Consider the following 12,925-nt stretch of genomic DNA (forward strand, 5'->3'; position numbering starts at 1 on the left):
AACAATATCAAGCGGCCTTGGAATTTTTTTTTTTTTTTTTTTCTTTTTCTTCAAATGTCAAGGTTTTTCTTACCCGCCGCACAAGTAATTTATCATTTTGTGCTTGTTCCTGTTTGCCAATTGTGCGTTTACTGTAATTTTTGTGCAACTCCAGTTTCAAGTACTGTGGTTTGGTCAAATGACTTATTCTTATCCATGTAATTCTTTATTATGCCCCCCTTTGAAAAAGAGGGGGCATATTGTTTTGCACCTGTCGGTCGGTCGGTCTGTAGACCACGTGTTGTCCGCTCAATATCTTGAGAACCATTCACTTGATGATAATGATATTTCATATGTGGGTTAGTTATGAGTAGAAGAGGATCCCTATTGTTTTTCAGGTCAAAGGTCAAGGGTCAATCTACTCTGGACATAGGAATATAATGTCCGCTCAATATCTTCAGAACCCTTTGCTTGAAAGACATCAAACTTGGCACACTGGTACATCCTAAGGAGTAGATGACCCCTATTGATTTTGAGGTCACATGGTCAAAGGTCAAGGGTCAAACTGGGCATAGGAATATACTGACCATTCAATGTCTAGAGAACCCTTTGCTTGACAGACATCAAACTTGGTACGCCAGTACATCTTCAGAAGAAGATGACCCCCATTGATTTTGAGGTCACATGGTCAAAGGTCAAGGGTCAAACTAGACATACGAATATACTGTACGCTCAATATCTTGAAAACCCTTTGCTTGACAGACATCAAACTTGGTACACTGGTACGTCTTCAAGAGAAAATGACCCCTATTGATTTTGAGGTCACATGGTCAAAGGTCAAGGGTCAAACTGGACTTAAGAATATAATTTCTGCTCAATATCTTGAGAACCCTTTCCTTGACAGACATCAAACTTAGTACACTGGTATATCTTCAGGGGAAGATGACTCCTATTGATTTTGAGGTCACATGATCAAAGGTCAAGGGTCAAACTAGACATGGAAATATACTGTCCGCTCAATATCTTGAGAACCCTTTGCTTGACAGACATCAAACTTGGTACACTGGTACATCTTCAAGAGAAGATGACCCCTATTGATTTTGAGGTCACATGGTCAAAGGTCAAGGGTCAAACTGGACATAGGAATATACTGTCCGCTCAATATCTTGAGAACCCTTTGCTTGACAGACATCAAACTAAGTACAGTGGTGTATATTCAGGAGGAGATGACTCCTATTGATTTTGAGGTCACATGGTCAAAGATCAAACTGAACATAGTAATATACTGTCCACTCAATATCTTGATAACCTTTTTGCTTGACGGACATCAAACTTAGTACACTGGTACATTTTCAGGAGAAGACGACCCATATTGATTTTGAGGTCAAAAGTCAATTGTTGAACTGGACATAGTAATATCTTGTTTCCTATATTTTAAGAATTGTTTGCTTGGTTGACACCAAACTTGGTACACTGGTACAGCATAAGGAGTAGATGACCCATATTGTTATTTAGGTCACATGGTCAATTTACTCTTGACATAGGAAGATATTGTCTGCTCAATATTTTGAATTGATGATACTACTATCAATTAAATGATGTATGTGTGTATAACCCTTTTCAATTTTGCACCATGGGGGTGGGGGGGGGGGCATATGTGTTTTACAAACATCTCTTGTTGTATTTTGAGTTTCACTCAGTTTTTAATCCTACAAGTTTTTTGTGGGGGACATTGTTCCAATGTCTGTGGCCGAACTGGGGAGTCGGTAATGGTATGTGATGACTGTTTCTGCTCCAAAACCTGGTTGTTTCCCCCACCTGCTTCTAAAGCAGGGGGCAATTTACAGTACTAAAAGTCGTACAAGTTAAAACAAGTAAACTAATAGTGGGGCCACCACTGGGGACGGTTGGGCCCACATCCACCTCACTTCAGTGAGGGGATGCTACAGTCTGATGCATGTTTGGGGCTTATGTCCAACATGATAATGTACATACCAGGTAGCACTGCAGGAGACAGGGTGAGAAGGGCGGGTCTCGTTTGCCTCCTTAGAACGCTGGCGTCCGTTCAGGTCTGGGCACTGAATGCTTTACTCGGGCCCCCCAGCGTACCCCTTACAAGTTAAGTTAAACTGGCTCACTGGGCGACTCCCCAGTTACCCCACAAAAGTTTCACATGCGGCCGATATTGTCCATTTCAGTATATCCCGGATGTGTCATTGCTGTTATATGAATAAATTGGTAAACGTTGCTTGTGTCTGTTATTCACTGCAATGAGTCATGGACTGTTATTACAGCCAGTTTTTTGGTTTTATCTATCAGGTGGATTCTTTAATTAATTGACATTATTCCAAATGTCAGGTGGGAACCTCTTTAATGAAGTTAAATGTTTTTACCAAACTCTCTATACAAATAAAGATTCGGAAATTTAAGATTTAGATCTTCACAAAATTATTCAAAATTGTGTTCCAAAGTTGGACAAAAAAATCAGAGTCTTTGGAAAGAACAGTATCTGAAAAACAAGTGTTTAAAGTATTAAAAATATGAAAAACAATAAATCTCCAGGTAGTCATGGATATAGTGTTGAATTTTTCAATTTTTTTGGATAGATCTGAAAGAACTCCGATTCAAATCTGTTAACAGTATTTTCTAAAAAAAAAAAAAAAAAAAAAAAAAAAATAGCTTCCCATCTCTCAGCAATTGGGGATTATTTCATGTTTGCCTAAAGGTGATAAACCAAGACTATTTTTAAAGAACTACCGACCTATTACATTGTTAAATGTCTTATATAAACGTATTTCAGGTTGTCTTAGTATCAGAATCAAGTCTACTTTAAATTATCTTATTTCAGACATCCAATCTGGATTCATAAATACATTGGAGAAAGAAACGCTTCCCAAGATACATTGCTCGATCCAGTAAATGTTCTAACAAGCCCCTATCTTTGCTCCTCACCAAAATATTAACAGCTGTGAAGGACAAACTTCAAACTTACTGTGCGACTACATATGCCAGAAGTGGTGTTAATCAAATGTGGATTCTAAAAAAATTCTAAAGAACTTTTAATAAACTTGAAATCACAAAACTTTTCTCAAATCAACAACATTAAAACGTATGACTTTTAAACTCTTTCTACGACCATTCCTCACGATGAATTAAAGACTTTTTGACATCATAGACAGTTGTTTCTTTAAAAAAATGGAAAACACAAATATTCATATCTAGTGATCAGTCATCTACAAAATTACTTTGTTAAACGCCACTCTGATTCCACGCACAAATACTCTGAAGTTGAAATAAAAAATATGCTAGAGTTCCTCATTGACAATATATTCGTGGTCTTTGGTGATCAGGTCTTCCAACAGTCCCCATGGACACGAATTGTGCTTCTTTGTTAGCTGACCTGTTTTTAAATTCCTATGAAGCAGAATTTATTTTAAAACTTCTACGTGAGAAGAAAAAAATCTCTTGATGTGGCCTTCGATTCGATATTTAGATATATCAACGAGGTATTATCTATTAACAATAATAATTTTCATTCATTTATGAATTCAATATATACCAGTAAACTCGAAATAAAAGACACCACAGATTCGTCCATTACTGCTTCATACTTAGATATTCTATTGAAAGTAGATATCAAAGGCAAACTAACAAATCAACATTATGATAAGTGGGATGATTTCAGCTTCTCGATCGTCATCTTCCCATATTTATGTAGCAATATTCCATTATCACCTGCATATGGTGTTTACATCTCTCAACTGATTCGATACGCAAGAGCTTGTTCCGCGTATGGTCAGTTTTTAAATCGAAGCAGGCTATTGACAAACAAGTTGATGGTGCAGGGGTTCCAACAGTCTCGTTTAAAATCAGCATTTTGCAAATTCTATGGTCATTATAACGATCTAGTTTGCCATTACAACCTATCATTGGGTCAAATGCTGTCTGACATGTTTCATGCCGATTGTTAGGCCGTTCAGGACACACTGATTTTGACTACGGATAACCCCAATTACCTGATCAAGATATAGGGCTCACGGCGGGTGTGACCGGTCGACAGCGTATGCTTACTCCTCCTAGGCAACTGATCCCACCTCTGGTATATCCAGGGGTCCGTGTTTGCCCAACTCTCTGTTCTGTATTGCTTATAGGAGTTATGACATTGAGAACTGTTCGCTATCTTTGCCTTTCATACAGAAAGTAAGAATATATCAGGACTATTGGTATTAATTGATTTTGAAAAAGCTTTTGACTCTATTTCATGGTCATTTATATATAAAGTATTAAGATATTTTGGTTTTGGTGAATACATTATTGAATGGGTAAATTTTAGGGCTGCAATGTTACATAGTGGGTTTTTATATACTCAATTCAATATTGAGAGAGGGTCTGTAGAGAAGGCGACCCTGTTGTATCATATTTGTTCCTCCTTTGTGCATAAATTCTTGCAATTCTAATTAAACAAAATAAGGATATAAAAGGTATTGAGATATATGATAAGGAACACAAAATAAGTCAATATGCAGATGATACATCACTTACTCTTGATGGGACATCTAAGTCACTTTTTACAGCGTTAGATACCTTAGATGTTTTCTCTAAACTTTCAAGTCTTTCATCATACTGTGGTTCAACAACTTTCAACTTATTAGGTATTAACTTTTCAGTATACTTACAACAAATTACAGATTTAAACTACAACATACATATCCCTAGAATAACGAGCATGCAACAACATTGGAAAAGACGAGTTCTAACACCAATTGGTCGGGTTACAGAGGCTAAAACATTAAATATTCAGAAAATAAACCATTTATTTTTATCACTTCCAACACCGAAAAAGGAGATAATTAAATCATTGAGTAAAGATATTTTCTAATTTATTTAGAATGGAAAATGTACCAAATTAAAACGTTCTATTTTAACTCAAGACCACCTACATGGAGGTCTACAAATGATGGACATCAACAATGTTATCATGTCTTTAAAATGTTCGTGGTTGAAAAGGTTATTGGTGGGGAAAATCCTGCGTAGATATTTTTGAAGCAAGAATCAATGGTCATGATTTTGTTCACAAATTACTTGATTTTGGAGATGCATTTATCTCTGAATGTGTTATTCCAGAAAACAATATTTTTGGTCAGATGATTCCAATTCTATACTACATGTAGTGGAATTCTTTAACAAAAAACTCTACAAGGAGACCTATATATCCCAGCATTCCTGTGTGGTATAATTCAAATATTAGAGTGGGTATGAACACACTGTTTATCAAAAGCTGGTATAACAAAGGTGTGAAACTCATTGACGATTTCCTAGATGACAAAGGGAATTTTTATCACATAACTTTTTTCAACAAAAATTTGATATCCAAGTTTGAATATTACCATATAACAGTGTATTGAGTGGAATATCAACTCATCTGAAATTGTTTGAAAACAAAAGTTTAATCAATAGATCTTTTACATCTTATATTACATTATATTATAAACCTTTGATTATGCAAACTAAATGTACTAATCTGTTTACAAACAGTTAAATGTAAACCATGATATACTTACTTCTGTTTCAAAGTGAAACTTAGAGTTGGTAGCTTATGTAATAGAAATATATGTTAAGGATGTTTTACTGAATGTTTTAAAACTACCAAGGACTCTACTATCCAATGGTTACAATATAGAATACTGCATAGAATTCTGTCTGTCAATTATTATCTTTAAAAATCAAAGTTGTGTCTTTTGATTGTTGTACCTGATTGATTGATTCTTCGATGTTTTCCGCCACACTCAAAAATTTTTCAGTTATCTGGTGGCGCCCAGAGAATCCAGATACAATGTACCTCGGAAGAGATCACCGACTTTCCGAAAGTAAACTGGGAAACTTTCTCACTTACCAGCGCGAGCGGGATTTGAACCCTCGCCGATAGATGTGAGAGGCCGTGTGATTTTGAGCGTGGTGCTCTAACCACTCGGCCACGGAGGCCCTCTTATTTTTGTAATGATGAAGTTGAGACAATTCAACATGTTTTCATTGGCTGTGAAAAAGTATCTACATTATGGAGCAATCTGATCATGCACATTTATCAAACAACTTCCAAACGAATAGGTTTCGATGTACTTAAGATTTTATTAGGTGAACTCCCATTGTCTAAAAGCAACAGAATTGTAAATTTGCTTATCCTATATACCTAACAATATATTTCTTCTTGTTTTAAAAAAAACCAAATTATAAGGAATTTTGGAAATATTGTTCTATCTATACAACAAATACAAGGTTGAAATATGTATTGCTTATCAGAATTTAGAAATACAAAAAAATTGAAAATACCTGGCATGTATGGAAAACTATTTTTGACATAAAAAAAATCATAAACTTGCTATTTTAAGTAATTTTATTTTTTCTACTTTTGAAGCTACTTTTATTTATTTATTCAGTATTGTTGTCATTTTTTGTCTACAATTATATTAAAAATGCAAGCACTTACTTACAAAAGTATGAGTGTGAGTATGAAAGTGTGTGAAAGTGGTTAGAAAAAATGGCATCTGTTGTACTGTCTTATGTCAATATTTGTGAGAAAGATTGATAAATTATATATATAAAAAAAGCTAATAAATTTAGCATTGCGCCAAGAAGTGAGATTATTACACTTGTCTCAAAGAAAATGAGATATGACTAAAAGGATTTGTATTGATTGAGCCAGATGATACCTTTATTAAAGTCGACAATGAGCTTGTTGGAAAAGTTCTTGTCAACGCAGATGATGAACTCCCAATTAGAATCATGATCCTCTCATCAGATTCTAAAGTTCTTCATAAAGGAATAGTCATTGCAACTTTTACCCCAGTTGCAGGTATAATTGAAAATACAGAAATAAATAGTCCTACAAACAGCAAACTCACTCCAGCTCTGGATGACTTGATCAAAAGATCAAGCAAGAATGTAAGATCAGAAAAAAACGCAAGTTGAGAGAAACATTCTACTCTCTTTACTACTGACAATAAGGAGTTCGGCAAAACAGATATCATCAAGCATAAGATAAACACTGGAAAGTCTGCATCAGTCAAAGAACCACTTCGCAGGATACCTGTCCATATCAAGGATGAAGTTGAGAAGCATATAGCTGAGATGTTTGAACAAGGTATAATTGAGGCGTCAACGAGCCACTGGGCAGTTGGCATTGTATTAGTGAAAAAAGAAAGATGGAAGCACAATATTTTGTGTTGATTACAGGAAGTTGAATACCACTACCATAAAAGACTCGTATTCATTACTCCGGATTGACGATTCTCTCGACCACTTATCAGGAGCTCGTTTATTCTCCACTCTTGATATGTGCTCTGGATATTGGCAGGAAGAGGTTGACCCCGAAGTCAGACCAAAAACAGCGTTTGCTACGAAGAGAGGACTATTCCAGTTCAGAATAATTATGCAACGCGCCAACAACTTTTGATAGATTTGTTGAGAAATATTAAGTGGACTACAATGGGAAATCTGCTTGGTATGTCTAGATGATATACTTGTCATTGCCAAATCAAATGACGAAATGATACGGAATCTTGAGACCATATTTTCTAGACTGGAAGCAACAGGTCTAAACCTAAAGTCGTCCAAAATATTTGCACTTTTCGAAAACAATTGAATACTTTCTTAAGTAAGATCCTTCCTGAGTCTATGCATTTATTAAACAAGAGTAATAAAAGACGTTGCATCGATCGCTAAACCCTTAATAAACATAAACTCACTAAAAAGAGCAAAGATCTTGTATGGACTTAACAATGCCAAGAATCATTTGATGCACTAAAGAGTAAGCTTACAAATACACCAATTCTGGCTTTCTCAGATTTCTCAAAGCCATTTATCTAGGACAAAGATGCGAGCGACAATGCATTAGAAACTGTAATGTACCAGATACAAGATGAAAATGCGTATACAAGCAGATCTCTCATTAAGTCAGAAAGAAACTACTGCGTGGAGAAAAAAAGCAACTTTCTATTGTGACCTTTGTGAAATATTTTCGCCAGTATCTTTTTTAAGAAACAGTTTACGATCAGAGCAGACCATAGCTCTCTGCAATGGCTGCTAAAGTTTTAAAAAATCATGAAGGTCCGATAGCCAGGCGGTTGGAAACCCTACGCTTGTACGATATAGTCTTTGAGCACATTGTAGGAACGACATATACGAATACATATGTCCTAAGTGGACGTCCATGCAAAAAGTATAAATTTGATCCGGGGTGGGAAAACATCACCTCATGATATTAACGTTCAAGTGTCTGTAGAAGAAGGTGTACCACAGCACGATTACAGCTCATTATGTGAACTGCAGAAGAATGACAAGGATATAAGTGACATCTGCAGATGGCTGGAGAACACAGAGCAACCTCAATCTAAAGACTCAACTCAGGAGTCATGATCAAATTCATTTGGGCACAGAAAAATATGCATGGTATTCAGAATGATATGCTGTTCAGAATATTGAAAAATAAAGACGTTTTTCAAGCAGTGATTCTAATGAACCAGAGTAGAAATGTCCTCCAGCATAAGTCATGCATGGTCAGGACATTTGGGCATCAGATAAACCCTGATCAAAATCAGACATTCTTACTACTGCCCCAGGCTTCAGAAAGATGTATGCCAATACATCGTAGGCTGTGTGGTTTGCTGAAAGCGCAACAAGCACAAATACAAATACTTGGGGCCGATTTACCAATGGAACGAATAGCAATGGACATCCTTGGTGAAAGGTTAAGTTGAAAGGTGAAGATAACGAACAGTAATCAATGTCATTACTCCTATGAGCAAAACAAAATAGAGTTGGGGAAACACAAGCCCCCAGATATACCAGAGGTGGGATCAGGTTCTTAGGAGGAGTAAGCATCCACTGTCGACCGATCACACCCGCCATGAACCCTATATCTTAATCAGGTAAACGTAGTAATCCGTAGTCAAAATCAGTTAGCTAAGAACGGCCTTATAATTGGTATGAAACACACCAGAAAGCATTTGACCAAATGATAGGTTGTATTGGCAAACTAGATCGTTATAACGACCATAGAATTTGCGAATACTGAGCTTAAACGAAACTGTTGAAAACTCTGCACTATCAACTTGTTTGTCAGTAACCTGCCTCAATTCACGCTTCCACTGTCGTCAGGGGAGGTGCGGTTATCATCTCCGCACAGCCAATCAGAATCGCGGAAGAATTGTCCGCCATTACCTCCGTCAAAACTTATGATGACGGAGGTTTTGAGGTACAGATGTTTTAGCCTGATTACTTCGAGTTCTCATAAAATTGGTGGAATTGTGTGCATCGGGGAAATGCAACAGTGATTCACGTTACCCAGAAAGGATACAAGAAATAATGTTTATCCCATTTCCAAACCCAAAATCACATAAAGATTAATGTTTACGTTGAATAAAGGCGTGCGGTAGGCCCCACAGTAAGAGCAGAATGGACCGGCACACAAAGTAAGTTAGTCTTAGCAGACAATTATGTATTAGTTAATAGTAATAGTTAAATCAGGGACTGATAATAATACATGCCCATGCCATGTGTATACATGTACTAAGAGCTACAGGTGCTTGGGTTCAGCCCCCCCCCCCCCCCCCCATTCTCCCGAATAACCTGCACGACTTGATTTAAATTATTTCTTGTTGAAAATCCTACTAATGCATGTCAACAATGTCATGCACACCCCAAAATAGCTCTTTTTAAGAATTTCCCCATTGGATATAACAATTCGTGTAGCTAGGTTATTCAAGGGAGGGGGGCGGGGGTCATGAACCCAAGCACATGTGCTAAGAGCTACACAATACTATTTGTTTTTTACTATAATGTTATCTATTAAAAAAAATCCCCTATCTAATCTATTTTTATATCTAGGGTCAATTCATTTAATGTTTACACCAATATATATGCAGTTTCTGGTCTGGTGTCTTAAATTTTCCCTGCTCAGCCATACAGATCATAACATACATATAACATGACTGTAAGAGCGCCATATTCAAAGTTTTCGTTCCATGATTCCTACAATAGATCATATCAGGGGATAAAGTTCTAAAGTTTCAGTAATCAGACTAATTCCGTGGTCAAAATTTTTAAATATCAATAGAATTTATGTCCATATATATTTTGTAATAAATGGTTTTAAATTCGAATTTAGATTTCATAATAATTCGAGCAAACTGAAATTTTATAAGTAGCTAATAAATTGTTGGGTGTAATGTATGCATAGGATCTTTCATGTAATAGGTCAGGTCACCTTTTAAAATTCCATGGCCCCTCTCAGCATCTATGTTTTACTTCCAAATGCTAAACAAATGTTGTTGTTTCTTTATAGATTCTTTGGATATACTTGTAACAGCAGCACAAGTTAGAGAATTTACAAGACCAGTTCACAACAGCAGAAAATGCCTTTCATCAACAGAGCATACTTAATCATCACCTGCAACTCCAGTTATCAATGGAAGCCCAAGATTAACCCCACCAACAGGTCACCCCTTTTGACATTAACAGTACTCTACAGCAAGAGAAAAAAAAAACCAGGGTTGTTTTTATATTATATCAATTTGAGACATGCCACATTTTGTACTTTGTTAGAGTTTTTTTTATACATCTGAGCAAATTCCCCAGTGTGTAAAAAAAGGAGGGACATAACAAATATGACAAAACAATCGCAGTTGTTATTAACACTGATGAGGCTGAGACATAATTTTGAAATCAAGGACTTGGCATCAAGATTTTGTATTTCAACACAGTGCATCGGTGATATATTCTGTGCCTGAATTGACCTTATGTTGTGTTAGGTTGTGTTTCAATATAGTCCTATAGGAATGATATTAACAACATAACAAATGAATAAAAGCTCAATTCCCAACAACCATTGCTATCATTGATTGTGCAGAAAGGAAATCACAGAAACCATCTTCTTTAAAACTGCAGTTACAAATTATAAATTCTGACTACAAATCAGCTACAACCTAAAGGGGACTTGTGGATTGTGATCCTTTGGGGGACACAATGGAAACTAGCTGTATGCTAATTTGTGTTATCTTGGATAAATAAAGGCTATTATCATTATCATATTTGTTAGTGAATTATTTACTGGATCTATGTCAGATGTTGCTGTTACAGAGAATAGTGGATTTTACAAACTCCTTGTTAACTGATGGTGGGTTGAATTATTCTGGAAGGGGAATTCATTTTGGCAGACAAAGGTTTCACGATATCCAAAAAAACCAGGGGAAATATGTCTGCACCTCTGTATCTCTGTCAGCGTATTCCCACCAGTTAGTAAATGTATATATGGAGACATCAATAAAGTTTGGATAGTTTGCACCCTACTAAGTCTTGGGCAAAACCCAGGGTTGGAGAGAAAATTGTAGAGCATGTGAATTCATTGTGTACTACTTGTATACAATGTGAGAGATTTGTTTAAAATGATATTCAAACATTTTATAAGAGAGTTTTATGTCTAACTTTGGGAAAATTACATTTTGATAAATATAAACTAGTAAATTACTTAAATTTTCCTTTGAAATGTGTGAATGCTCACAACTAAGAAAATTGAAGAATTTGTGCAGATTCATTGACAATTAAAATAGACAGATATTGTAAACGATTTATTCTTATAGTTCGGTGGACGTGGAATAAAAACTTGGAATGATCTAATTAACCCATTACCATTAAAAAAAGATTATGCATGTAAATATCTCAATGTAGATATCTAGATCTACAATATCCATTCAAGTATAACTGAAGTTGAACATTTAATGGAGATCACAGATGGTATTTGAGCTGCAATGTAAATTCTTGATAATACTTAACTGTTTTTCATAAGTAAATCATAAATAATAGTAAAATAAAAGACGCAAATATTGAACCGGTCAACGCAGCATATATGATATAGTTATTCAGTTTCAACCGAACAACAAACATCGTCAATTCCGTAACAAAACAATTATTCAAAACTCGGAAAACGTTTCGTAATATTAACCCAGCTGTGCATGAACAGTAAGCATCCTGCAATTCGATGGTTAGACGATGTAGTGTTTCATTACTTCAAATGCAGCGAAAACATCTAGCGCTAACAAATAAGTTATAATTACTGTTTCTTCCGCGTTTTTACCCACTGAAATTATGTGAACATAACCTTCTCTGAAGTATGTCAAACCCTTTGACGGACTTTTCTGTGAAAATTCACGAGTAAACGAGGCGATTGAAAAGGTATCCTGTATAAGATCGAAATCGCCCGCCATGAGAGTGAATTTGAAAACTTATACGCAGAACAAGCTCTACTGTACATTGTAGTACATCTATATATCTACTGTACATTGTAGTACACCTATATATCTACTGTACATTGTAGTACATCTATATATCTACTGTACATTGTAGTACATCTATATATCTACTGTACATTGTAGACACCTATATATCTACTGTACATTGTAGTACACCTATATATCTACTGTACATTGTAGTACACCTATATATCTACTGTACATTGTAGTACACCTATATATCTACTGTACATTGTAGTACATGTACATCTATATATCTACTGTACATTGTAGTACATCTATATATCTACTGTACATTGTAGTACACCTATATATCTATTGTACATTGTAGTACATCTATATATCTACTGTACATTGTAGTACATCTATATATCTACTCTACATTGTAGTACATCTATATATCTACTGTACCGAATTATTGTACATTTGGAAGCAAATTCTCAATACTCAAAATTGATTTTTAAAGTTTAACTGAAAATCAAAATTATTATTTTTTACAGAATGGTTTAAGGACTTTTAGACTTTTACCAGCATGTAATACTACTTTAATGCAGGACATTTCCTTTTTTCTTGTAACTGTATGCTGTTAATGTGAAGCGCCTTTGGGAATTTTAACTGATTAGGGCGCTATTCGTACAAATTTT

At 35.5% G+C, this 12,925-nt stretch overlaps 1 long non-coding RNA gene across 1 annotated transcript; it reads left to right on the forward strand.

Moving 5' to 3' along the window:
* The first annotated feature begins 9,112 nt into the window (after positions 1 to 9,112).
* LOC125673778 (uncharacterized) lies at positions 9,113 to 11,581 on the forward strand. Its single transcript, XR_007369760.2, has 2 exons — positions 9,113 to 9,446; positions 10,319 to 11,581. It is a non-coding gene; the product is annotated as an uncharacterized LOC125673778 (long non-coding RNA).
* Positions 11,582 to 12,925: the final 1,344 nt, after the last annotated feature.

The sequence above is a fragment of the Ostrea edulis genome, chromosome 2 (genome assembly GCF_947568905.1).
Source record: "Ostrea edulis chromosome 2, xbOstEdul1.1, whole genome shotgun sequence".
Lineage (NCBI taxonomy): Eukaryota > Metazoa > Mollusca > Bivalvia > Ostreida > Ostreidae > Ostrea > Ostrea edulis.